This window comes from Podarcis filfolensis (genome assembly GCF_964270895.1).
Source record: "Podarcis filfolensis genome assembly, chromosome: 1".
Classification (NCBI taxonomy): Eukaryota; Metazoa; Chordata; class Lepidosauria; order Squamata; family Lacertidae; genus Podarcis; species Podarcis filfolensis.
This window is the reverse complement of record NC_139604.1, coordinates 18148657-18174997: the sequence shown is the minus strand read 5'-3', so window position 1 is coordinate 18174997 and position 26341 is coordinate 18148657. Positions and strand designations below refer to the sequence as shown.

Sequence of the window (26341 nt, the reverse complement as noted above, 5' to 3'; positions counted from 1 at the left end):
CATTTCAGATGTACATGATGCTATGCGTTGTGCTATGAATGTGGAGAAGATCCTTCTGTACTTTCTGCTTTGTTATAGAGGTCCATGCATGTGAGCTCAGGATAATACTTTTTATAATTTCTTCATTGGCTAACTTGATCGTTGTTGTCGTTTAGTCGTGTCCAACTCTTCATGACCCCATGGACCAGAGCACGCCAGGCACTTCTGTCTTCCACTGCCTCCCGCAGTTTGGTCAAACTCATGCTGGTAGCTTCGAGAACATTATCCAACCATCTCGTCCTCTGTCGTCCCCTTCTCCTTGTGGCCTCCATCTTTCCCAACATCAGGGTCTTTTCCAGGGAGTCTTCTCTTCTCATGAGGTGGCCAAAGTATTGGAGTCTCAGCTTCAGGATCTGTCCTTCCAGTGAGCACTCAGGGCTGATTTCCTTCAGAATGGAGAGGTTTGATCTTCTTGCAGTCCATGGGACTCTCAAGAGTCTCCTCCAGCACCATAATTCAAAAGCATCATTTCTTCGGCGATCAGCCTTCTTTATGGTCCAGTATGGAAGTGAAAGCTGGCTAACTTGATTCAAAGAAACAAATGGCTAGAGATGGCCTCTCCATCTGCTTTATTGTTTGTTTCCTAGCTCTAAATGTGTGTGGGTTTTTTCCTTGCCACTCCTCAAGGAAAACAAACTTCTTTATTCCCATAAGTATTCTAAAGAACAGTGGTTTTTCTAGGCTTTTAACAAATATTGATTGCTTTTATTAAATTTCTTCTTATTTCTTAGAAGCATAACTTGCTGAATTGTATTGATTCCATGCTGCCAGCCACTTCTGAAGCTGAGTGTTTATGAAAGGATGGCTAAGTATAAGACACTCAAGAGCCCCATTGTGCTTGAACTGCTTTCTGCATGGCTCTTTCAGTTGTGGCTAGTGTATGGGATTCATGGTGAATTCAGGTGACATCGTGTCGTTTATAGGTACTGACTTTTGAAAACATTGTCAGAAATATATTATTAAGTAGTTCTGTAATTGCAACAGACGTTGTGAAGCAGTTGTGAAGATGTGCTCAGAATCAGGCAAAAGGATTCACAGTAGCTGGGGGATAGTGGTCTGTTCCCCCCACCACTTTGAAAGGAGAGTGTGTGTGTGTGTGTGTGTGTGTTCACGTGGGTAGTGCTGTGGTCTAAACCACTGAGCCTCTTGGGCTTGCCAATCAGAAGGTCAGTGGTTCGAATCCCAGCGACGGGGGGTGAGCTCCCATTGCTCTGTCCCAGCTCCTGCCAACCTAGCAGCTTGAAAGCATGCCAGTGCAAGTAAATAAATAGGTACCGCTGCGGCGGGAAGGTAAGCGGCATTTCCATGCACTCTGGTTTCCCTCACGGTGTTCCGTTGTGTCAGAAGCGGTTTAGTCAGGCTGGCCACATGACTCAGAAAGCTGTCTGTGGACACATGCCGGCTCCCTTGGCCTGAAAGCGAGATGAGCGCCGCAACCCCGTAGTCACCTTTGACTGGACTTAACTGTCCTGGGATCCTTTACCTTTGCCTTTTTATATTTTTGGGCCAGTGCATGCAAAATATTGCTGCTTCTGTCAGCCTTAACGTGCAGTCTGAGAAAGTGAGAAGAGCAAAGTGGAATCTGCACCAGCACGCTCACAGGAAGTGACAGCTACAGTCTCAAGGAGTCCTTTTGACTTTGTTCCTCACGAGGCTTTGCCCACATACACTCACTGATCCAACCGTGGGTGGGACACGTGAATCCTGATATGAGAAATGCAGGCTGACAAACTGTCGGGTCTTGATGAGATGAAGAGTTCAGAGAAAGGAGGTCTGGCAATGGTCTGGCAAGGAAGTAAGAGAAAATAATTGAAATGCAGGGACCTTGGGCGATATCTGAAATTCCCATACTTCTAGTGCAAGAGACCTGTGCTAGTGGGACAAAACCTAATTCCCCTCCCCCCCCCTCTGCAGTGCCCTGCACTTCCTTAAAATCATCCCCAGGTTGCTGGGGGGCCACTAGGAGATGATTTTGGGAGTGGAGGGTGAGAGAAAAGGAAACAGAAGTGTCTCTGCACCAATGGAACTCTGATGGTGCTGCTTTGGATAGAACCCTGTGTACCTAACTACTTAAAGCATAGAATCAGAACCTGGGGACAGGCGTGGCTAGAGACAGATCCTTCAGAACCCTGGACAGATCCAAAGCCCTAGATGTGTAAAACTGGGTCTGTTAAGTGTTTCATGTTTAATCCTTATATTTATGGGAATTAGACTCTCGTTTCCATTTGCAGAATATGTGGAAGACAACTCTGGGTTGTTTGACCTTTTAATTACCGTATATCTCTTTCCCCCTCGTGTAAAAGCTACGCAAGACGCTCTCTTTTTTAAAGTTTAAAGAATTATTATTATTTTATTCTTAGTGTACTTGCAGTTTAAATATACAATGCAGGCAGGTGATTCTTAAGTTGCTAAAGCATCTTCCATAGATTTATATTTAAGACTGGCTGACATTTGCAGACGGGCTGATACTCTGACTCTGAGGTAGACAGCAGCACAACAGTTCGTAAGGTTGTTCAACTAACTGCCATAACTGAACCAACGACCATGACTGACACAGAGTGGCATTGAGTTCTACAACTCTTGCAATTAACCCTTTACCTATGCATTTTGGATGCTAACATCCCACAATATTGGGAGGGAGAATACCCTTTTTAGTCCAAGGACCATAGTCCCTCTTGGTCAACCTTTTGGGGGCTTCTTGCCAAAGGTGGGCATAGTCAGACCAAAAGTGTGCACGACCGCCACAAACAGGACACCATCACACACATATAGTCAAACCTCAGTTATTGAATGTAATCCATTCTAGAAGCCTATTCGGCTTCCAAAATGTCCGAGAACTGAGGCACATCTTCCAGTTGGCTGCAGGAGCTTCCTGCACTCAAGCAGAAGCAACATTGGACGTTTGACTATGCTGAGTTAGACAGCCAATCCAAAAAATTAAAGAACAAACCAAAGAAAGAATTCCATTTCAAAATGGAAAGCATTTAAAATATATTTGAAAATTAATAATACTGACTTAAAATCTGTTGTGGCATTTGAATAATACCAGCAATATCGTTCATTAGGCATATGATATAATACATTTTGAACTGATTTGAGATGATAGCAATAACATGTATTGGCAGCAAAGAACGGTAATTAGATTTATGGAGTAGATGGGAAGTCGGATTTAAAAGGAAGAGACCATTACAGTTTATGGATTATGGAATTTATATTAATTCTTTATGTAATGCGTGACTGATGATATTCTTATTATGGTGTAATATGTCTTTTGTTGTTGTTGTTGTTACGTGTTGAGCAAATGAAATAAAATATATATACATGTTATAGCAAAACAAACAAGTCGCTACACTAACATGGAAATAAAGCTGGTAATTAAAGACATAAGAATAGCAGATTCAGGTTAAAATGAATGATACTATCCAGTGACCAGAATGAGTGGTAATGTGCTCTCACAGATTGAATTAGCATTGTTTAAACTTTTTTGATGAATCATAATTTAACAAAGCAAGTAGGATAAAGGCAAAAAAAAGTACCTTGCAGCACTTGTATACAGTGGTAGCTCAGGATGCGAACGGGATCTGTTCCGGAGCCCCGTTCGCATCCCGAACGGAATGTAAGACGTGATGGCGCATCTGCGTGTGCGCGAGTCGTATTTCGCCGCTTTCGCACATGCGCGTGGCGTCATTTTGAGCATCTGCGCATGTGCGAGTGGCGAAACCCGGAAGTAACATGTTCCATTACTTCTGGGTTGGTGTAGAGCGCAACTTGAACGCGCTCAACCCGAAGCACATTCAACTCGAGGTATGACTGTACATCGCTTTTCTGTGTCTCTACATAAGACACGTCTCTACTGAATTCATCATTCCTAATGAAATATTGATCTCTCTTATTGTAGTTATTGTTCTGTAAACATTTCCTACTCATCTCCCTGCCCCGCCAGTGAAGATAGTCATACTTGAGCCATTCGCTGTGTTGCTTATAGGCTACTTACAATTAATCAGTTTTGTTTTGCAGTATTATTGAAATATGCTTCTGTGTAGCCAAATCATTATATTTTGCCGTGGAGGTAGAGAACTAGAGAGGATCTGGAGGAAAAAAAGATGATTAATTATATGTAGCTGTAGCTGGCAAAATAATTGCCTGCAGCCCTGACCCAAGGTGGAAGTCAATGTGGGTGTAAGATGGATTCTGCAGATTGACAGACCATAAAGCATCGTTGCAGTTTTTTGACTCTCTATATTTGGCAACTGTAAGGAAAAGCAGCAGTCCAAGAGACAAAAGAGTGGAATATACTTTATAAACAAATGGAAGACAGGCTGTGCATAAGTTTCTTCTATGTCCTTCTGTAATATTTTTCATGCAATCACACAGGCAGCCTCTGAAACTAAGGCTACAATACACACCATACTTTTAAAGAACTCTGGGAACTGTAGTTTGTTAAGGGTCCTGGAAGTTGTAACTCTGAGAGAGGTAAGCTGCAGCTCCCATGAATAACAAACACACACACACTTTTTGCTATTTTTGGAGGTGGTGCTTTAAATACATGGCGTGTACTCAACGCTTATCACCCACTAGTGCTTGGAGGCTATGATGGGTTGAATGTGGGGCACTAAACTGAAGCTGAATCTTGAAGAGACAGAAGTGTTGTTATGTCTGGGACTTGCAGAGATGGCCTGGTCCTGGATAGGGTTGTACTTCTCTGGAAGTAGCAGATACGCAGCTTGGAGGGTGCTCCTGGATTTGACACTAGAGACTGAGGTGAACAGTTGCTAGCAGCGCCTTTTTCCAGCTATGACTTGTTTGCCAGTTTATGGCCCCTTTTGGACAGGAATAACTTGGCCACTCTACACCTCCATGTTCCCGTAACCTCCAGACTATACACCTTTAAGATCCACCCTATATCGGTGATTGTAAATTGTTTTAAACAGTTTTAACATTGCTTTAATTGTTGTGAACCACTCTGGGACCTTGGGGTGAAGGGCAGGGGTGGAAATGACAACAACAACAGCAACAACAACAGCAACAATGAGAATTCACTAAAGACTGACTTGTTGTCTAGAATATAAAGGTTCAAAAGAGAATAGCAGCAAGAGTAATATGCGAAAGGTACTTGTCTGTTTTAAGGGAGGCGGGTGGCGCTGTGGGTTAAACCACAGAGCCTAGGGCTCACCGATCAGAAGGTCGGCGGTTCGAATCCCCATGATGGGGTGAGCTCCCGTTGCTCGGTCCCTGCTCCTGCCACCCTAGCAGTTCGAAAGCACGTTAAAGTGCAAGTAGATAAATAGGTACCGCTCTGGCAGGAAGGTAAACGGCATTTCCGTGTGCTGCTCTGGTTCGCCAGAAGTGGCTTAGTCATGCTGGCCACATGACCCGGAAGCTGTATGCTGGCTCCTTCGGCCAATAAAGTGAGATGAGCGCCGCAACCCCAGAGTCGGTCACGACTGGACCTAATGGTCAGCGGTCCCTTTACCTTTACCTTTACTTGTCTGTTTTACTAACATGAGGACAAGATGGGGGTTTCTTCCTGGACAAGACAATAGTCCTAAGCCACTTGGATCAAAGGACTGTTCCTCCTTGACCTTAGATTTGCAGTCAAAGGTCAAACCTATCCACCAGGACTGTCTTTGCATTTATTTGTATCCTCCACTTTGAACATATGGAGCTGGTTTTTACTGTGTCACACCGCTGAGCAGGATAATCTCATATCCTGTTTGAATCTCTAGGGCCTGGGGTTGAGTGCTTTCTTTGCCCTGCTACACAAAATTCTTGTTAAAGGAGATGCCAGGGACGAACCTGCATACTTTTGCATGTGACGCATGATCTCCGCTACTTGGCTTTGTGCATTTTCACAGTAATGGGGGCTTCCAGATAGGTGTTTATCATGGGATCAGTGCACTTCATATATGCAGGTTTTTGCAGCCTCTGCACAACAGCATTGGCATTTATATATCAACAAGTTGCCATTCACCTGTTTGTGATATCTTAGTGATCCACTTGCAAATTAAGCCCCTGTCTGGAAGCACCCACTGTATTGTTATTAAACCTCCAATTTATGTTCATTAGTCTTCTGCCTCAAATATTCCACCCTTACAGTAATATTTTCTGCAGCTTGTGCTGCAGTCTGCCAAGTGTGTCTGCTCAGTGGTGCTATCAAGCAATCTCCTCTACTGTAATAACATTGTTGCTCTTAATTGGAATAGTATGGTGTTTGACTCCAGTAATAATGAAATCTGCTGTCATGTTTTTCTCCCCAGTTAGAAAGAAGGCTGTTGCAAAGAAAAGGGAGCAGCCCTTGGCTAAAAAAAACCACAAAGGGAAATCAATGAATGACTCAACATTGCTCAGCACAGCTCAGGAACACACTGATTGTCAATATCTTTAGCGCAGGCAGAAAAAGGTGGGGAATAGCACAGGCAAGTAACAAGGAGGCTAAGCAAAATTGGCACTTGGCAGTGAAAAAGGTAGGAGGGTGAAATATAGACAGGAGTGCCAACTTGGCCTGGTGACTGTGGGTGCCTGGGGCCTTGGGCATCATACAGTGTGTAAAGCCCTGGCACTGAAATTTGTGGGTGCCCGGCCCCTTCATCGGGAATTTTGTGTGTGCTTGGGCACCTAGTGCCCCATGGAGTTGGCACCTATGACTATAGAGAGAGAAAGTAGGGTGAGCAAGGATTTTTGTTCTTGTTGTTGTTTAGTCGTTTAGTCATGTCCGACTCCTCGTGACCCCATGGACCAGAGCACGCCAGGCACTCCTGTCTTCCACTGCCTCCCGCAGTTTGGTCAAACTCATGTTGGTACTTCGAGAACACTATCCAACCATCTTATCCTCCGTCGTCCCCTTCTCCTTGTGCCCTCCATCTTTCCCAACATCAGGGTCTTTTCCAGGGAGTTTTCTCTTCTCATGAGGTGGGCAAAGTATTGGAGCCTCAGCTTCAGGATCTGTCCTTCCAGTGAGCACTCAGGCTGATTTCCTTAACAATGGATAGGTTTGATCTTCTTGCAGTCCATGGGACTCTCAAGAGTCTCCTCCAGCACCATAATTCAAAAGCATCAATTCTTTGGCGATCAGCCTTCTTTATGGTCCAGCTCTCACTTCCATACATCACTACTGGGAAAACCATAGCTTTAACTATACGGACCTTTGTTGGCAAGGTGATGTCTCTGCTTTTTAAGATGCTGTCTAGGTTTGTCATTGCTTTTCTCCCAAGAAGCAGGTGTCTTTTAATTCTCCCAAGAAGCAGGTGTCTTTTAATTTTGTGGCTGCTGTCACCATCTGCAGTGATCACGGAGCCCAAGAAACTAAAATCTCTCACTGCCTCCATTTCTTCCCCTTCTGTTTGCCAGCAGGTGATGTGACCAGTGACCATGATCTTCGTTTTTTTGATGTTGAGCTTCAAACCATATTTTGCGCTCATGAGCAAGGATAAAAGGTCCCAAATCAGTAATTTCTATAACAAGAGGGAGAGAAAGGAATCTTCCCAAAGCCTCATTAAAGAAACAAAATCAATTGCAGATAACCGTTTTATTCAAATATCTCCATTTACAGGTTTTGTCATTTCTAAAGAGAAACCAGTTTATTTGGGGGGGGGGGCAGTACAATCATAGCTTGGAAGTCAAATGGAATCTGTTCCGGAAGTCCGTTCGACTTCCAAAATGTTTGGAAGCTCCTGCAGCCAGTTGGAACCCGCTGAAGCCCAGTTCAGTGTTTGGCTTCCAAAAATAGTTTGCAAACCAGAACAGTCGCTGTTTGCGGCGTTTGGGAACCAAAACGTTTAAGAAATAAGCTGTTAAAAAACCAAGGTACGACTGTATGTAGTAAAGTAATTCAGCTTTCTAAAATTAAAAAGCAGCAGTGTTCTTCAACATGTTCTCCTCCCCCCGCCAAAGGGTACTATTCTACTTTATTGCTTTATTCAGGTAAGTATTATTATTCCTTACAAAAGATTCTGCTCCAAGTAAACCAGAGAAGATGCCAGAGAATTTGTTACATTTGTCATAGCCTTTATTGGACTCTTTAAACACCTGTAGCAACTATGTGTAAGCTGGGCAATTATTCACATTCAGAAGCCCCAGCAAGCAGGTAGTTACTTAAAGCAAGAATAAAAGAACTGACTTTACACTTAAATAATTTGTTTTGATACCTGCTGGTTCTTTTCTTGGTGGAAATAATTAGAATAGGCAGGCGCTAATGCTACCTTTACTGTTCTCTTTAGGAATGGGAAATCTGCCTTACTACAATGAAGTTTATTCAAGTTAATCAGAATGAAAACATATGTGCTGATCCCCCCTTGGCTGTAGAATTAGAGTAATGGGGGAAGGTGGTTTTGTTATCTAAGGATTCAGTGCTAATAGATTTTGCAATACTTAACATGCAGTTTTTATTCATAGGGCACAAAGATTTCATGACATAGTGCTCCAGGGTTTGCATGTAGGAGAAATCTTCTAATCTCTCTTTCCATGTATGGAAAACTAGAAACAGCTCTCTCTGTCATTCATTCATTTGATTTCTACATGGTTTGCAACCATAATATAATAATAATAAGAATTTATTATTTATACCCTGCCCATTTGGCTGGGTTTCCCCAACCACTCTGGGCGGCTTCCAACAGAATATTAAAAATACGATAAAATGTCAAACATTCAAACTTCCCTAAACAGGGCTGCTGTCGGATGCCTTCTAAAAGTCAGATAGTTCTTTATTTCCTTGACATCTGATGGGAGGGCATTCCACAGAGTGGGCACCACTACCGAGAAGGCCCTCTGCCTGGTTCCCTGTAACCTCACTTCTTGCAGGACCTCAGTGTCTGGGCTGGATGATGGAGGTGGAGACGCTCCTACAGGTATACTGGGTTGAGGCCATTTAGGGCTTCAAAGGTCAGCACCAACACATTGAATTGTGCTCAGAAACGTACTGGGGGCCAATGTAGGTCTTTCAGGACCTGTGATATATGGTCTCAATGAAACAAATACATTCTTAAAATACCCACTAACAATTCCATCATAGTGTTAAAACATCCTCAATTAAAATATACAATAAAACAGTCAAAAAGCATAATGTTTTTAATCTATGTAAGCCTAAAGCATACATCTGTACTGTATCCACTGTGCAAGGTGATAAACAAAGTTATTCCTGGGGACTTTGATACGCCTAAAAGATCCCCTTTTAGCTTTGCTATAAGGAAGCTGCAGTACCAGGAGTGTTCATATTCTTCTAAAAACTGTAAATGTGAGCAGTTCTCTTTGCTTTATTCTGTATGCTGAAGCTTGTTTGTAGTGATATGCTCGTCTGAAGGACATGGATGTTAGACCTCTAGTAAAATTATCTTCTTATCTTCGTCCCGGCTGGGCCATTTGAGAAGAGATTTACTGTGGCTTTCAGTGACAGGAGGTGCATTTATAATTGCGATCACCAGCCAGATTGCTTCAGCCAAGGTTGAAATACATTTACATTTTGTAACCATTATCTGTAATCTGTTGTTATTGGCTTTAATGAAGGACATGTGCGGCGTGTCAGAACGTTACATGCAAAGGATGATTAGAAGACCTTTTTGCAGTATAAGCTGCTACACAGTATATCGGTCTCATTCGTTTGAGGGACACATTCATATTTTGAACTAATAGTTCTGCTAGAGTATCTGTGCTGCTTCTTTAACCACTTCCCAATTTTCTTTTTCTTTTTTTTTAAAAAGCAACCCATTGGCAGTATTGATGGTAGTGCATTCATTGCTACCACTATCCTTACGGTAGTGTCTCATGCTACACTGGGTACCACATCAGTTGTAAAGGTATCAAGCAAGGCCTAGCATAGCATAAAGATAAAGGTAAAGGACCCCTGACAGTTAAGTCCAGTCGCGAACGACTCCGGGGTTGCGACGCTCATCTCGCTTTACTGGCTGAGCGAGCTGATGTTTGTCCACAGACAGTTTTTCCGGGTCATGTGGCCAGCATGACTAAGCCACTTCTGGCGAAACCAGAGCAGTGCCCGGAAACGCCATTTACCTTCCCGCCGGGGCGGTACCTATTTATCTACTTGCACTTTGACGTGCTTTCGAACTGCTAGGTTGGCAGGATTAGTTGTAGTTTCTGGGTCACCTTCAAAGGTAGCCCCATGTAGAGCACATTGCAGTAGTCCAAGCGGGAGATAACTAGAGCATGCACCACTCTGGCAAGACAGTCCATGGACAGGTAGGGTCTCAGCCTATGTACCAGATGGAGCTGGTAGACAGTTGCCCTGGACACAGAATTGACCTGCGCCTCCATGGACTCCCAGGCTACGCACCTGGTCCTTCAGGGGCACAGTTACCCCATTCAGGACCAGGGAGTCCTCCACGCCTGCCTGCCTCCTGTCCCCCCAAAACAGTACTTCTGTCTTGTCAGGATTCAACCTCAATCTGTTTAGCTGCCATCCATCCACCAAGCCTCTCCAGGCCATTTCCAGTATTATTTAAGAACTTACGTATTCATCTGCTTCTTTGTTTCATGCTGTTGGTGTGCACTTAAATGCTGAATGGCTTGGTTGTTGATGGCTGCAGTGATGAAAATCAGCCACTGATTCTCATCATTGCAACCTCACTGCAATATTTATTATATTCGCAGATAGCATTGTGTGATATACAGCTTACTTCAGTTTCCTTGTTCTGCGAAATAACAACTTTTAAGAGGAAGCCAAGGTGCAACACAATGCTTGTTTTGATAATGCAGTATCAAACCACAAATAGGAATGTAGCACTTCTTAATACAGGAGTGCCTTTCTCTTTCAGTGAAAGTAGAAGCCTCGTGGTTTAGACCTTACTTTATTGTCTCACTTAGCAATTCTCCAAAAACTTTTCTGGTCCTTTTTTCTTCCAGTTAGGGCTTCAACAGCACCTGTTTCTTGTGGAAAGGTGGCAACTTAATTGGTTGCTGGGACTATTTAGTTAAGCTAGTTCAGCTTAATCACCTAGTTAAGCTTCTTGTCAGAAGTCCACATTTCTTTGGCCATAGAACTTTTGACTTAGATTTCCAGGCTGATCTGTGCTTGTAGCATTCTCTGCCCCTGCTTACCCCCACCACCAAACTCTGCTTGTCCTGCTTTCCTACAAGTTGCTTGTCTCAGAAAAAAAAACTATATATAACAGCCTGCTTGCATTTTTCACTTCTGTCTACAACGTCATATAGGAAATCAGGGTTATGTAGGACTTGTATTTGAATTCTAGTGCCATAAATGAACAGTTTGGATTAGTGATATGCATCTCCCCAGCTTGATATGGAAAGGACTGGACTCAAATGAGATCGTTTAGGCAATTTGAATCATGCCTGAATTCATCTCATTTAGGTCTGGCCCGCTTCCAAGCGAACAGCTCATCATGTTCCCAATGATGTCATCAGACGCATGATGGGGATTGGAAAACCTGCTATCCCTCCTTTCCCAAGCTTAATTACTGCAGCTGATATACTGCAAAGACTGGTGCTCCGCTTTCACTTGGTCAACAGAGCAGTGCATTCTGCTTAATACGTTTCAGACGCAGGCCATGGATTTGAGGAAACTTTGCTGGGAAGGCAGCACACTTTTCTGGTGTGGATTTGAATGTGGCTGCCCATTCCCCATGCCCTGACACTTGCACCCGGGGCACTTCACCATTGAGGGAGGATTTGAACTCAAGACCTACAGTTTGAAGTCCAACATTGCATAATGTTGTATGATGTAATAGCTACAAATCCTTCCAGCTTTAACTTGTTAAACAGCAAGTATAACACTCTTGTGTTCGTTTATCAGGAGCAAGACTGTCATAATGATGAAATGGTGTAAAAGAAAAACCACACACTGCAGCCCCATCTCCATCTTTCAAAAAGCCATGCATATTTGGTATCTGCATGATATACATCATTAAATACATGGTGTAGGGTTACGAAGACATAATGAAAATAAGTGAGACAAATGTGTGTGATTAACGAAACTGACTTTCTTCTGGCTCGGCACAATAAACACATAACACAATTTTTTATTCTTTTTTTAAAAAAGAATTATGCATCAAGAGACACTGTAGATATCTTGAGCCTCTTGAACTGTTTTGTTTGTAACATTTATATAGAGTCGTACCTTGGTTTTCAAACAGCTTAGTTCTCAAACATTTTGGCTCCCGAACATCGCAAACCCAGAAGTGACTGTTCTGGTTTGTGAACGATTTTTGGAAGCTGAATGTCCGACAGGACTTCCGGGGCTTCCGATTGGTTGCAGGAGCTACCTGCAGCCAATCAGAAGTCGCGCTTGGGTTTCCAAACATTTTGGAAGTCGAATGGACTTTCGGAACAGATTCCGTTTGACTTCCAAGGTACGACTGTACTGCCTTTTATCCAGGATTTCAAGGCAGTGGGCAAAAAGGCAACACGTGAAGCAGTAACAAAGACATTCAAAATAACCAGCAGATAAAACACAATAAGGTTATGATATACTTCTCAAAATGTTTTGAATTGCCTTCACACATTGCATAGTTATACTATGGAATTCGTTAGCACAAGATGTAGTGATAGCCATCAACAGTGCAGAACCAGAGATACTCGAAACGCAGAAGTTGGCCCCTCCTATAAAACAAAAAGGGGGAAAACTCCAACTCTTAATGCTTAAATACCATTGCTGTTCATATTCCTGAATAAGTCCATTAAAAATATGCAAAAGAAATGAATAGGAATTCTCAAGTGCTTATTTTCTCTCTCTTATAAAATAGGATTTTAAGAACAATATTTACTTTGAAGTTCTTATTAATTAAAAAAAAAAAACAGGTACAAGAATGTTTGGAACCATTATAACGTAGATAGTACATTGTGGGTGTTAAGGGAAATAGTTAATGAACCTATTGTTACTGCTGGCAATTATGAAATGTCATGGAAACCATGGTGCTCAAAGGCCAAGCAACAGCATTGCTTGGATTCAACATGAGTCCTCAGGGGAGAATAGCAATTGTCTTGATAAGTTTCACTTGCCTTTAAATAAACTAATTAGAATCTGTATGCACGTACTGGACAAGGAAATGAGTTCTAGCAGACATCCCGCTAAGACATGATTTTCAGCAGGGTCCCCCAACTTCCCAAAGGAGCTTTTTAGTGGTTTGGGGGCTGCAATGTGGGTGATAGGACTGGAGAAGAAAGCCCCCTTCTGTGAAGTTACAATGGTTCATGGTTTGGGGGGGTGCAAGAAGATATGCTATGGCATATTTTAGAGGCAATGCTGTCTATGACAGCACCAGTCCATTAAAAACCAAGAATGGACCCCCCCGCCCCCGTTTATCTTCTGGAAACTATTGCCCTTTAACACAAGCCTGGTACGTATATGAAATTCTGGATGTGTGTATATGAACATACAACATGTGTGCTGGCAGTGTACATGTGAGTCCAGATGCACACATCGTAATGTGTGGTTGCAGTAGTTTCAGATGGGAATGTATATTTGAACAAAGTGATGTTGGGATATCTCAATTTGTGTGTTCATTCCAGTGTTTTTTCATGTGCAGAATATTTTAATTCACCTGCTGATTATTATTTTTCCTAACAGAAAATACATTTGAATGAACAGTTCAGGGTAATTTGAAGACAGCAATTTCCACTTTGGAAATGTAACTTGGCTTGTTACCTTGGCATCCTTAAGTGCCCTGTATAACTTTTATCCTGGCTAGAAGAAGCAGACTGTATTATGCAATATAGTAAGAATTGTAGAACAAATCATATAAAATAAGAATTTGCACAATTTATTTAGGCTGTGTATTCAAGTCTTCCTTGCTGCAGAATTTAGTTTACCCTAGTGCAAAATTCCTGCTCCCCAAGGGATAGAGCTCTTCAATGTCATCAGTAAAACAAGTAAAAGGAATTAGTGTTCTGGACTCATAGACATTTTCTATATTGGTATTCTCTGTGTTGCTGTTACCCATTTGAGAAAGAAATGTAGAATTCTCTTTCCAATAAAAACCTGTCAGAAAGTTTAAAGTGGATACAAGTGCCATGTGTAAAAGTCTAGAAATGGGCAAACTTTCAAAGATTGTCGTCAAAATTCATCAGGTTTCTCTCCCACCCTTCACCCCCACAAACTGGAAGAACCTGGATATGTTTTGTGAGCCAATTGAAGGGAAAATGCTCCTGCTTGCAAACCCTTCCCCATCAACTCCCACAATTAGTCTTTCGCAGTCACTTGCCTGACAAATGCTGGCAAGCAGGTGTGCAGGGAGAAGAAAGGAATATGGTTTGCCCTTTCTTCCCTCCTTCTCAGTGTCCATAAGGGATGGCACTGCACCCTGATGGGCTGCAAAACCTGGCAATCATGGGAGAAGTAATTTGAGGGCTGCTGTCTTTGCCATGGTCTACCAGGTGTGGCATCCTGGCATGCTGTTTATGTATCCTATCAAGCAGGGGAGCGGTTGGCGCTGTGATCTAAACCACGGAGCCTCTTGGGCTTGCCAATCGGAAGGTCAGCAGTTCGAATCCGCACAATGGGGTGAGCACCTGTTGCTCTGTCCCAGCTCCTGCCAACCTAGCAGTTCGAAAGCAGACCAGTATAAGTAGATAAATAGATACTGCTGCGGTGGGAAGGTAAACGGTGTTTCCATGCGCTCTGGCTTCCGTCACGGCCTTCCGTTGTGCCAGAAGTGGTTTAGTCATGCTGCCCACATGACCTGGAAAGCTGTCTGTGGACAAACGCTGGCTCCCTCAGCCTGAAAGCGAGATGAGCGACGCAACCCCATAGTCACCTTTGACTGGATTTAACCGTCCAAGGGTCCTTTACCTTTACCTTTTTACCTATCAAGTGAGGAAGGATTAGTAGTAAAACACCCTCTTTCTCTGTGCCCCGATGTTATGGCTCTGTTCAGGGGGTTGGCAGGGATGGCCAATTAGAATACAGATTCTAATTCTGTTTCACATGTCTCTGCCAGGGACTTGGCAGACATGTGAAATAGAAGGTACAAAATTTTCCTTTGCTCATATTTTGATCCAAGCTGAATATTGAGTTATTATTTGCATTTATTAGTCACTAACTTTGATCTCAACCCTAACTCAAGAGAACGTCATTCGTAGTAATGTCCTGCTCCTTATCTTTCTGCTCAAAGCTGCTGTCACAGTACCCTCACATAATTGAAACATAATCCTCTGCAATTCAGACCCAATTTCTTGCATTAGACCAGGGTGGTATTTTTAATTTCCACGTCATCACAATAGTACTTCTGAATGTACTTGGGTTTTTATGATAAGTCCCTACCCTCACAAATGCAACTCTTATCACTCTTACCATTTTTCAGAGGGATAATAATGTTTCATTGAAATGTTCCGGCTAGCTTTATTTTAAGCATAAAAATGTTCAACCATCTGCTTTTAAGGCTAAGGGTATATAGGCAAGAGAGATGCTTGCCACCCAAAACGTGTCGTTTATATTTCCATGGGCCTTGGTTACTATTTTCTTTGCCCATATTTTTCCAAAAAGCAAGAGACCAAGGGTATGGGTTCTCTGTGTTCTGCATGTCTACTTCCTAACAAAACTAATCTGAGTGGATCATCTATAGATGGAGCAAGAGAATATTTTTTTAGAGTTAATGTTCCCTGAAATATTAGAAAAAAGCTTCAGTGGGTGGGGCAATCCAGTCCCTTTTGTGCTGTGAGTTATCTTCTGGCCTTTCAGTGTGTGCAAGCATTCTGAAGGCAATTAATAATGCCTAGCATCTTCAGTCTCAAGAGGAAAAGAGAGGGGGGGCTTTGTTTTCTTTGGTGGCACACTAGCTTTTCAGCTGATGTTTCTTATTTCATTCTTTCAGCACACTCAACATAGAAGACATTAGAATACAGCACCATGAGGACAAACATGTTGACAAACAAGTGATTTGTTCCCCATGAAAACAAGCTGCTGTTCTGACCCTTGGTGAAAATTTGGACCCATCACGGTAAGAGTTTAATGTTTAACTATTTGTTAATGTGAGCAGTACAAGTGCTGCAACGCTAGAAGTCATCACACGGTGTGAACTTTTAAAACGACTGCTGTGACCTTGTCAGACAAAATTGTAAATGAAACTGATCCATCTTAGGACTGGTACACACGATATATCATTCTTTTAATTACATATAACTGGATGTGTGAACTTTCTTCTTTAGGAAAAATATTGTATTTGGAACAGTATGGATGACAGGAAAGTTTTGATCCATGCTTTTGCATCTTTCTTGGCTGTTCCCCAATTGCATGTCGTCATTTTATACTGTCATTGAATGATGATCATGCAGATGTAATTTGCCCTTTAATCAGATTCTCTTTTTTTGACTGTTCTAGAGACATTGAATCAGCACCAATAGAAATGAAATGGAAAGTTTAAAAAAGCCTCTTGAAAAGATGTTACCATTATGAATAAATGGTATCTCAGATGTTTCCATGTAGCCTTGATGGTAGAAGCATGTATCTCCAGAGTTCAGATTTTGGTCAGCTTTCTACTTAGTATAAAAGCGAATGCTATTTATGTAAAGGTAAAGGTAAAGGTACCCCTGCCCGTACGGGCCAGTCGTGTCCGACTCTAGGGTTGTGCGCCCATCTCACTTAAGAGGCCGGGGGCCAGCGCTGTCCGGAGACACTTCCGGGTCACGTGGCCAGCGTGACGAAGCTGCTCTGGCGAGCCAGCACCAGCGCAGCACACGGAAACGCCGTTTACCTTCCCGCTATAAAGCGGTACCTATTTATCTACTTGCTTTCGAACTGCTAGGTGGGCAGGAGCTGGGACCGAAAGACAGGAGCTCACCCCGCCGCAGGGATTTGAACCGCCGACCATGCGATCGGCAAGTCCTAGGCACTGAGGTTTTACCCACAGCGCCACCCGTGTCCCTGTATTTATGTAGCCCATCCTAAATCATGGTCTTAATTAAAAGAATGACAGGAGAATATTATGTATTAAATTTCATGGGTGACTCATTTTTTCCCCATAACTTCTTTATATCAATAACACTAACTTTTAATTCTTGTTAACTTTTAATTTTGGAATGAATCACAAATATGATTCATAAGTGTAAACCTTCTGCCTGACCACTGGCAGTAGGAAAGGCCAGATTTTGGGTTCTATTGGTGGCCACAAGGCAGCTGTTCCCCCATTCACAAGTCCAAACTGCAGTTTTAGAACGATGCACTTTTGTGGTAAAGGGGTCCTTCTTCCAGGAATTAGGGTTCAACAGTCTTTTTCACTTTACCATGGTGAGTGGGAGGACAGACACTGGTGAGTGAAGTGAGGCTGAGATGTCTTCTGAACCAAAAAGCTATAGAGGAGGTGGGATGAACACTGCCCCCTCCTCAGACTTCAAAGCTCACCCAAAGCCTGGAAATCATTTTGGCTATCTGCCTGCTGGGCACAATTGCAGTGTCTTCCACATTTTGTATCATGGGATGTAAATTCATCAAAACATCTTTCAGGCAGAGCAGGCTGAAGCACTTTGCTCTCCAGCTTTGAACTGGAGGAGGAGAATAGAAGCATATGGGCTTGCCTCTATGCTTGACGGGTGCTCTGTGCACCTGATCAGAAGCTGAGGTTGCGCAAGCCAATGCTCCTTCTCCTGCCTTCAGCTCTGAAGTGGGAGTAGAATCCTTCTCCATGGCTCCAAGCTTTATCCAGAGCAGGAGATTTCCCCCTGATCTCATGCTGCACTTCAGAGATAATAACAGGGGGCCAGAGTATGGGGTCTGTGTGTGCCTTGGTGACAACTATTTTTGTTTGGTCAGCTTGCAATGACAACACTCTCATTTTAGGGCTCCACTCGGGCTACTGTTTTGTGCTCTGGTAGCTCTACTGCAGATCAGATGAACCTAGAATATGCATCAGTTTTGGGGGGCTCTTCCATTCATTCAGTTAACGTGCATAGGTAAAGGTAATGGTAAAGGACCCCTGAACAGTTAGGTCCAGTCAAAGGTGACTATGGGGTTGCGGCGCTCATCTCACTTTTCAGGCCGAAGAAGCCAGCGTTTGTCCACAGACAGCTTTCCAGGTCACATGGCCATCATGAGTAAACTGCTTCTGTCACAACGGGACACCATAACGGAAACCAGAGTGCACAGAAATGCCATTTACCTTCCCACCATAGCGGTACCTATTTATCTACTTGCCCTGGCATGCTTTCGAACCACTAGGTTGGCAGGAGCTGGAACAGAGCAATGAGAGCTCACCCCGCCGCGGGGATTCGAACTGCCAACCTTCTGATCTGCAAGCCCAAGAGGCTCAGTGGTTTAGATCACAGCGCCACCTGCATCCCTTTACCTTTACCTAATATGCATATGACAGTGGGGTTGGCATGATGGCAGAAGACTCGCATGTTCCGTTCCTTTGCATGTATGTAACATGAATATGCCCATATGAGCTTATATAGGCACAGGGATGGCTCCATGCAATGAGAGTTCACTGTGGAAGGTTTGTGTACCTGTTTGTGTGTCTGCATGAGATTGCTTGCAAAGTAGTGAGAATCCGTCACCCTGAAAATCAATAAACAGAATTGGCAAGCAAAGAGAATCTGTCACCCTCATTACATTGTCCAGAGGAGCATCAATAACATCCAAACAGAACGACAGTCTTTCTACCTTAAAGGCTCTGGGGGGTCAGTTCTCCACAATTGGGCATTTAGTGAGGTGTTGAGCAAAAGGGACACATGCCAGAGTGCTGACAGCCTTTCTGAAGTCCACACAGAATGGAAATAAATGGCAGCTTCTGTACCGGCAGTGCCTAAGTTGTCTGAACAGAAAAACTCTTGGCTTTCTTAGCCATTCTTTTCGCTAGGCCTACCTTCTCCTGTTGCTAGGCGACAGCTCACAGTGGCTGTTATTTCTTGAAGGCTTACATAACTGTATGGGAGTGAATTATTATGCTAGATAAAGTGTTCCAGTTCCTGTGAAGATACCAGTCCCCTCTGCAACTTGGTGTTTTGTTTTGTTTTAAAAATTTGCTCTCTTCTTTGCCCATGCTGATCAATTGTGTGTCCATAGACCTCTAAACAGATTGTAATCCATCTACAGGTAAAAGTTTTCTACACCACCTATTGGTTTGGCCCTACTTTTCCTGTAAGTTTGACCATCAATCTCTGTTTTCGGTTACATTCTTAACTAAAATCTGTGTGGGAAATTGGACTAGCAAGGCTCTTCTATCATAAAGCAAAGAGGTTGTAACTTGTGAGAAGAAACTTCTATATACCGTACTTTTCGCCCTATAGAGCACACCGGCCCATAGGGCACACCTAGTTTTTTTGGGGGGGATAAAGAAAAAAAGGTTAATTCCCCCCCAGGGGCAAGGCTGGGGCGGGGGAAGCCCGAGCTTCCCCCAACCTCAGCCCCCAGAACAGGCTGCTATCCGCAAGCCTTGGGAGCCCAGCGGGAACTCCCGCTGGTCTCCCCAGGCTTGCGGATATCTGCCCGAAGCCCGGGGCACGCTCCGCTGTGCTCCCCGGGTTTCAGGCTGCAGGCTGCTGTCCGCAAGTCTTGGGAGCCCGGCGGGAAGTCACGCCGGGCTCCCCAGGCTTGCGGATAGATTCCTGAAGCCTGGAGAGCGAGAGGGGCGGTGCACACTGACCCCTCTCGCTCTCCAGGCTTCTGCGAAAGCCTGCATTCGCCCCATAGGACGCACACACATTTCCCCTTCATTTTTGGAGGGGAAAAAGTGCGTCCTATAGGGCGAAAAATGCAATATGTGTACTGAAGGTTGTGGTTGTTGTTTTTCCTGTGACGGAAAAGTCTGCTTAAAATGCTGAACTGAACTGAATTTATGACCATTAATATAATATCCATAATTAGGCCTTTAATTTCCCAACCCCTGCTCTTCATTGGAAAAAAAAAATCTGAGTTTAAAAGATAAGGCTGAAAACACATTTTTCCTGAGCTGGCATCTAGTTGATTTCTCATCAAACCTTTATTTTCATTGTCCCCCATGTTTCTTCTGTACCATCTAACAACTCATTTCTTTTATTTTTCAAACCCAAGAAAAGGACAATCACTGTAGCATCATAGCTTCCTTGTAATGTTGAAATACAAGTACTGAAAATTTGTTGTTTTTGTTATAGTCATTAACATTGATATTTTGCAAAGCTCTGGGAAACTCATGCAACTTCTTCTCTGCTTCTCCCAAGTTGTATTTAACTTGGGTGGAGCCACTGGACTTAGAAGACAGATAAAGGTTGTGTACTGGATTTCCCCTTCTCAGCCTTGGAAAGCAACACACATGAGTTGCGTGACTCCATCAAAGTCAGAGAAGGCTTGGGAGAAGGGGAGAAGGAATCTGCTTCTCTTGTTCAGAGTCCTACAGATCTTTTGCAAAATATAGTCCTCTCTAGCTTCTGAAACTCTAATGAGTTGAACAAACAAAATAAAAAGCCTCCATCGACTGCATTTCATTATAAAAGATATTTGCAGGAGGTGGAGACCTTTCCTCCTTTCCTTACATTTCCATTTCCCCCCTTCAACTTACGTAGACAGACATTGCTGGTCTTGAGATTAAGCACAATGTATTAAATGCAGGCTTATCTGTTGGAAAATTCCTTTTCTTATGAAGTCCTCATGAACATTTGCCTGCTTTTTAGAATGAATGTCTCACAATAAACACATATAGTATGTGATATACACAAATTTGCAACCAATTTCCCCTAACATAATGCGTGTTTGTATGCTGTTTTCACTAAAATATATGTTTTTATGCAGACATTACCAAGTATTTGCAGTTTTGTACATGTTATTTGGTTGTAGAGCAGCATTGCAAAATTGAGATAAGTGCAAATTTCAAAAGACAACTTCAGTTTGGTTCACATATTGTCTCAGGAAGTGTGAGTTGAGTAGCTTTGCATTTAAATGCAATCTGAATCAAATTCTCTGCTTCAAACACACCCCAATTCCTGCTCCCAAACCACCACTGTAATTTTGCTTGCAGCTGAGAATTGAAGAATGATGTCTTGGCAAAGCTAAGGAGTCCAAATGTGGAAGGAGCCCCAAACCCTCTTATTTCCTCCATCCCTTCTTAGTTCTCTTAAGTAATTTAGAATGTTTGAATGGAAAGCATTGGATTTTGCAACTTTTATTTGGAGCTGAGTACAAATATTGGGGATAAAACAGGGTGGGCACTTTTGGGTTCGGTAGATGATTGATTGTGGGTAGAGGTCAACTGGGTAATTGTTTTGTGAGCAAGGGACTCACCAAGCCTGGCAGTAGCTGACAGAGATCACCTAAAATAAAATCATAAATGTTTCTCGTTACAACCGTTATATTGTTTTCCTAGCTATACGATCAGATAACGGCTTTAGATTTTGCAAGCTGGGGTAGTTTCAAGCTACATCCATAGACGGTGTGAGGAGGCAGTTCACTTGTGTCCATGGAGTTGTATTAGGGAGAGGTTTTGTTGCCTGGACTGATGAAGATCAATGCCTAGTTTGCAGCCATCATTTTGTGCATCATTGCTGCTGATAGAGATGCAACCTCTGGGGTTTGGCTGCCTGTTTACGACAAGGTGACTGATGCCTTTCATGTTTGTCTTGTAAAAAAAGCACATATTTCTGTTGAAGAAAAGGACACAAGCACTGTGCAAATACTCCACAATTCACATGCGCTATTGACTGTTAGTAATGTAGTGAGCAAAGATTGACCTCTATCATTGCTCCATAAACAGAAGATGTCAAATTAGGACAATAGCCTTGAATTTACAGCTCCTGACATAGCTGCTGAGGCCTTGAGAGATCACTAAAATTTAAGAGCCCTTCCTGAGTTTTATTCGTTTAGGAGGATGGTTTCAACACAGTTTTCTTTAAACCTCCCTTTGTAGAAGTTTTAAGTCAAGCTTTGAAGCTAATTTTGTTACAGGTTTTGTAGATCATCTTGCTGTAGGTTTTTTTGTCCATTTTCCACATACATACCAAGGCAATTTACAAAATATAAGAAAAACTGATTGACTGCTGCTGTGTGGCCATTTCTGTGCTCATTTGATTTATTAGCCTCAGTCTGGCCAGCAGGTGCTCAATAATTATTGGAGAAATAAAGTATATTTCCAGTTCATGCTTTTGATTTGACCCTTCAGAAGTTGTATATGGCTGTTAATAAGCTAACAAAGAAGAATTCATGATGGGGTGTAAACTTAGTAGGGGTTGGGTCTCTAGAGTATCCCTATATCATTTCCAGTTAATATAATTTCTGATTTCTAATTAATTGTACTTCCCATGACTTATCAATGGCAGATTTTGGGTATTAAAATTTCAGCGGTACCCTGTGTGATGCCCACCCCACCTCTTGCCTTCTGTTCTGTGGGGCTGCCCCCTTTGGTACCCTCTCAGCTCAGTGCCCAGTGTGGGCAATCTTCCATAAACCTACCTCTGATCTTATGATATAAGGTCATAGGTACTTTTCTAAAGCAGCTGGGGAGAGGGATAACATATGCAGAACCACTTTTGGAGCTAAGAACAGGGAATGTAGATAAAACTGTAGGAGTCATCATTGCTTAAGGTTATTATTTTGGAGTCTAGTTCCAAACTAACTCAAGTCAAATAATTAATAATAAGTAATATAAAGTAACTCTGTGCCTTGGCATTAGTTATACTGAGCCTCTTGAGGTGGAATTCATGTCACATAAATGTGAGGTCAAACTCAATAGACCTCAGCATTACCGATTTATAAAAGCAGGCACATTTCAAAATATATATTTATAGCTATCATTTTCATTTATTTGGTATATTTAGTGTATCCCCTTTCTCCAAATATCACCCAAGGTGTGTGACAAGCTAAAGCAGGGGTCGGCATTTTTTTTTTTAGCTGCGGGCCGGTTCACTGTCCCTCAGACCTTGTGGCGGGCTGGAGAAGCGGCACCGGGGGGGGGGGAGCTGGGAGAAGAGGCGAGGGGGGCAAGTAGTCCTCCTCCCCACCCCCACCCCCAGCTGCTACACTTACCTTCACAGAGGCTGCCACCACTATCACCACCAGCGCCACTGCTGCTTCTTGTGGGTAGGCAGAGAGAGCTTGTCCACTCCGCTCTCTGGCCTACAGGAGCACCAGGGTGGTGGCAGAGGGAAGATGAGCGGTGTGAAAGGGCTGGCTCTGGAGAGGGGCTGCTTAAAATGGCACCCAGCCAGCTCAGCCCAGCCTCCTTCCTCCTCTAGGCAGGGCAGGGAGAAGCCAGGAGGAGGGAGGGAGGAGGTGCCGCCGCCGTGTGTGTGAAGGGGGGGGGAATGGAATGGCTCAGGGGGGGAAATGGTGCAGCCCGAGTGAACAGAATCCCCACACCGATCCACAGACAGTCTGCAGGCCGGATCCTGAAGGCAATTGGGCCTGATCCGGCTCGCGGACCTTAGTTTGCCAACCCCTGAGCTAAAGTAACATAATAAAAACCACCATACAAAAACATATAGGAAAGCTTCAGTTAAAAAGAGAGCAGATAAAAACCGGTCAGTAGAATCAATAAACCGAACCAATTTCTATTTTCAATAAGCTGTTATTAAACCCTCTGCATCTACAAAAGGGGTAATGATCTTTGAGGGTCAAACCCTTTGCTGAGTATTCAAGGTGTGTGGATGCTTTGCTGTTGGTTTTATCAGTTGTTTTCAAAATACTTTGTGTGCTATTTGATCCTTTATGCTTCTATTTTAATGTCTATGGTAATTAGATTTCTGCTGAGTGTGCTAAACGAAATTCCGTGCTAGGCTTCCCCACCCTGGTCACTCGAGATATTTGGATTATAACTCCCATGCTCCCAATTTATTGGAAAGGCTGGGTGGGGCTGGTATGAGTTATACCTCAAAACATCTGGAGGGCAGCCTGTTCTATACAGTCATACCAAGATTTCATTATATATACCATACTTTTCCATGTATAAGACTAGGTTTCCGCCCTTAAAAATCATGCTAAAAAGTGGGGGTCGTCTTATGGGTAGTGGATGTTTGATTGGTCGCTGCCGTGGCTGTCAACAGCTATTGTGTGTGTTATTGGTTGCTGCATCAATGGGTGTCGTTGATTGGCTGACACTGTGGCAATTGGGCGGGCGATTTGCAGCTTCTGCTGGTGAGGGGACAGATGGGAGGTGGGTTTAGCAATGCGTCTGGGCAAGTGATTTTCAGCGTTCCTCCCTAAACAACTCTGGGCAATCCTCCCCCCAAAAAGCGCAGCAACTTTTTGCCATCTCCCTCCATTTTCTGAAATTTCAGTCCCCCAAAATAGGGGGCATCTTATACATAAAGTAAAGGTAAAGGGACCTCTGACCATTAGGTCCAGTCGTGGCCGACTCTGGGGTTGCGGCGCTCATCTCGCTTTATTGGCCAAGGGAGCCGGCGTACAGCTTCCGGATCATGTGGCCAGCATGACTAAGCCGCTTCTGGCGAACCAGAGCAGCGCACGGAAACGCCATTTACCTTCCCGCCGGAGCGGTACCTATTTATCTACTTGCACTTTCACATGCTTTCGAACTGCTAGGTTGGCAGGAGCAGGGACTGAGAAATGGGAGCTCACCGTTGCGGGGATTTGAACTGCTGACCTTCTGATCAGCAAGTCCCAGGCTCTGTGGTTTAACCCACAGCGCCATCTGCGTCCCGTCTTATAGACGGAAAAGTACATTAAATATAATGCTGTTAGTAAGTTGTTGTTGTTTTCAATGCAGGCACTTGGTAGCAGCGAAGAGTTCTACCTTCTGGTATTTCTGCAGAAGTTATTGATTCTTTGTCACATAAAGCATTCTCACATAAAAAGGCAAATAGACTCTTGTGAAGTCTCTTTGCAAAATGCATGAAGAACTTGCTTGATTTCCCCCCCTCCTTTCTTCATCCACGTGGGCCTTATTTCATTGCTATATCAAAAGATTGCTTTTTTCTTCTGAAGAACTTGTTTTCTTAGAAAGCTAGTTTTGTTACCAGAGTCTTTCTGTTAATAGTATTTGAAGTGATTTCTTGGTGCAATGGCAAACAGTGGTCTGTAATTTCGAGAGAGATGAGACTGCTAATGTCGCCATAGCACAGTATTGCATGACATAACCTCATTTCCACAGTTCCTAACGGTGAAGTGAGTATGCCTGAGTCAGCAATAAAATTGTAGGTAAAGTAAAGGTGCTCCCAGTATTCCTTTGAAAGTTCTAGTGGCTTGCCAGAGCCAGAGTGTATAACAACTTAAACACAAAAAGAAGCTTTTGCTCTGTCATGATCCAAAGGGTTGTTTCAGTTTGCTTAGTATTGTCATGAACCCGAGGGCTGCTCCATTTTGTTTTCTGGGGGTTGGTGTGGCATAAAATCAATACCAGTGTGGAGAGACTGGGAGCAGGAAACTAGCAAATTAGTAGAGCCACAAATAAGTATGAATAAAGGACATGAGGATATGGAGATAAATATGTGTGTGTATATGACTTGGCAGAAACCTCGCTTAAAACTATTGCTGTCTAGAGGATGTAAAAAGTAAAGGTAAAGGTACCACTGACCATTAGATCCAGTTGCAAACGACTCTGGGGTTGCGGCGCTCATCTCTCTCTATGGGCCAAGGGAGCTGACGTTTGTCCACAGACAGCTTCCGGGTCAAGTGGCCAGCATGACTAAGCCACTTCTGGAGAACTAGAGCAGCGCATGGAAATGCTGTTTACCTTCCCACCAGAGTGGTACCTATTTATCTACTTGCACTTTGACGTGCTTTTGAATTGCTAGGTTGGCAGGAGCTGGGACTGAGCAACGGGAGCTCACCCCGTCACAGGGATTTGAACCGCCGACCTTCCGATCGGCAATCCCTAGGCTCTGTGAAAAGGGCCCAAGAATTACCTCAGTGGCCTTGGGTTGTCTCCAAAGTAGCACGGGTGGAAGACAGCTTGTGCAACAGGTACAGTGGAACCTTGGCTGTCAAATTCTTCGTAAGCCGACCACCGACAACCCAGAAGTGAATGCTTCCATTTTCAAATGTGCCTCAGAAGTTGAACGGCTTCTGAGGTGTGTTTCTCCATTTTTAAAAAAGGAATTTGCCAACCAGCAACTGCGCCTCGATTGTTGAAAATTTTGGAAGTCGAACAGTCTTCTGGAACAAATTATGTTCAACAACTGAGGTTCTACTGTATTTCTCTTTTCTCTCCCCCCCCCCCCCGTGGTGACCGAAAAGCTTTTTCAGATTGTGGGGTCAACCTACTGAACACTGGGCTGTGTTACACAGAGGGGAACACCTGAAATTGGGTGAAAGAAACTTGCGCCACCTGAAATGAAGGCGAAATTAAACAAACTTCCTTGTCTGACAGATGAAGATAAGATGACAAACAGCTGTCCCAAGTAGCAGTCACAAAATCCCTCTGGGCATACTCAAGTCCTTGGGCACATTTATAATACTGCTCAGGATCCCAGTCTTCATCTGTCA

General features: G+C 43.4%; 1 protein-coding gene across 8 annotated transcripts in view; it reads left to right on the top strand.

The window, feature by feature from the left end:
* Window positions 1-26341, top strand: part of GULP1 (GULP PTB domain containing engulfment adaptor 1) — a 189514-nt gene that overhangs the window by 64031 nt on the left and 99142 nt on the right. For 6 of the 8 annotated variants that reach the window (XM_083571555.1, XM_083571553.1, XM_083571552.1 and 3 more), the window contains exon 2: window positions 15813-15938. The gene's annotated coding sequence lies outside the window, so the exon portion shown is untranslated. Of the gene's footprint in view, window positions 1-15812; window positions 15939-18828; window positions 19028-26341 lie in introns of those variants that run through there. The other 2 variants (XM_083571549.1, XM_083571554.1) reach the window with 2 other exon arrangements.